Source organism: Gekko japonicus, unplaced genomic scaffold (genome assembly GCF_001447785.1).
Source record: "Gekko japonicus isolate JY-2015 unplaced genomic scaffold, Gekko_japonicus_V1.1 scaffold9445, whole genome shotgun sequence".
NCBI classification, from domain to species: Eukaryota; Metazoa; Chordata; class Lepidosauria; order Squamata; family Gekkonidae; genus Gekko; species Gekko japonicus.
The window spans coordinates 3,103-5,206 of NW_015162744.1; the positions used below are offsets into that span (position 1 = coordinate 3,103).

The following is a 2,104-nucleotide window of genomic DNA, read 5'->3' on the forward strand; positions in this document are numbered from 1 at the left end:
GTTCCATGCCCAGAAGATGACAAAAAAACCTCCAGGATCCCTGGCTAAACTGGCCTGGAGAAAAATTGCTTCCTGTCCCCAAAGTGGCAATCAGCATTTCCCTGGGCGTGTAAGAAAGGGCCACGAGAACTAAGCCCTGAGGCAACCCTTCCTGCCCCTCCCTCTCACGATCTGCCTAAGTTCACAGAATCAGCATTGTTGTCAGATGGCCATCTAAGGCTCTGTTTGAAATTATCTGCCTTGGTGGCCCTTGTAAGGGCAGAAAGATTGGGAACAACTGTTGTAAACAAACAAATAAATATCCAGGACAGACAAATATGAATCTGGGTGCCAATTTAGCTTCTTCCTGACTATTTCCTCTCTCGGGTCTATTAGATGTGCCAACAATGCAAATCAGTCTTTTTCAGTTGGAACTGCCTCCCTCGAAAAGAGTCGGGGGAGGGGGGGGGGGGAGGCAACCCGTGCTGGCTCAGTCCCAGGGGTTTTGTAAAGATGCCCTGTTTAAAAGGCCCTTCCAATAATGGTCGATCTCTGGTCAGCTTTGCCGTTAGGACAGGAACTGTGAGTAGCTGTGGTATTTGGCAGTTGTTTATTCCTGTTTTTAATTGCGAATACACGTTTCTAAGCCATCCTCGACAGCCACCGACAGAAGAAAAGGCAGAATATAAACCTCTAAAAATGAATTCAATCGCAACACAGAATCTTAACAGGTTTTAGAAAATGTATCCCAGGTTTCCCAACGATCTGAAAGATGTCCAAATTGATCTGCCGGTCTGGCTGTCCTTACTAAGGTAACACAAAACTCTCTTCTCTCTGTCTCTATGCCTTTTGGCGGCAGCCGAAAGATGTGGGGGCAGAAAGGGGAAAGTGGCCCCCACCGACCAGCTGTCTGGCAGGGCTAGAAGCAGTGCTGTAAGCCACCTGATGGGGCTCCCTGTTTGACCCTCCTTCTTCCAGTTGATGCTAGAAAACACAGAAGGCAGGGTTTAACTTTTCTCATTTTAAAGGGGGTCATCTTCCCCTCAGGTAAAATACAGTATACAAACGTCATGCTTGGAGAAGCCACGAACATTGAGAAACAGCTGCTCTTCTCTAAAGATAAAAGACCCAACTGAGCCTGAAACCCATCTGCACAGAATGTAACTGTTCTGGGGTACTCTGCTGTTAGTTTAGCACAACAAACTTCACGACACACAAACGTGTGAACACATGAAGCTGCCCTTATACTGCATCAGACCGCTGGCCTATCAAAGTCAGTACTGTCTACTCAGACATTCAGCGGCTCTCCGGGGTTTCAAGCTGGGGTCTTTCACATCACCTATTGCCAGACCCTTTAACTGGGGATGCCGGGGACTGAACCTGGGGCCTCCTGCACGCCAAGCAGAGGCTCTGCCACTGAGTCCCAGTCCCTCCCCGTGAACACATGCAAGTTCAAATCAGATGCCTAAACTTTTGTGATCTCATTTTTAAATGTTAAGAAGTTTTACTCACACATGTTGGTTCTGGGAGACTGGGATCGTTCTCAATGACAATTTTCTTTGCTTCCTCCAGGTTTTTTTCACGTCGCAGCGCATCTTCTGCCTGACATTTAAAAAAAAATAGTAATTTATTCTGGTAATCCATTAAAAAAAGAGAAAACAATGTAGACCACAACCCAAAACAATTCAAATTAGTGGAAATCTTGCTATCACATTCAAGTGTGTGGTAGAGTGCCCTCTAGGAAGCCTATACTACTGCGTGTAGATAGGATCCTACTATGTGATTTTTGTATCATTTCATGTGTCATGTTAGGAGAAGAGACTGGATTTATATCCCACTCTTCACTCGGAGTCTCAGAGCTGCTTACAAACTCCCTTCCCCTCCCCACAGCAGACACCCTGTGAGGTAGGTGGGGCTGAGAGATCTTTCGAGAACTGCTCTTTCAAGAACAGCTCTGAAAGAACTATGGATTGTCCGAGGTCATCCAGCAGCTGCAAGCGGAGGAGTGGGGAATCAAACCCGGTTCTCCCAGATTAAAGTCTGTGCACTTAACCACTGCACCAGACTGGCTCTCATGCTTTGCTTCAGTTCTGGTTTTCGACTGCATCAAAATTCCAGGTTGGGG

The 2,104-nt window shown here is 46.7% G+C and overlaps 1 long non-coding RNA gene across 1 annotated transcript in view; it reads right to left on the reverse strand.

The window, feature by feature from the left end:
- Positions 1 to 1,501: 1,501 nt before the first annotated feature.
- LOC107106397 overlaps positions 1,502 to 2,104 on the reverse strand; it is a 1,589-nt gene continuing 986 nt past the window's right edge. Inside the window, exon 3 of the long non-coding RNA XR_001482364.1 lies at positions 1,502 to 1,581. This is a non-coding gene — a long non-coding RNA (uncharacterized LOC107106397). The remainder of the gene's footprint in view (positions 1,582 to 2,104) is intronic.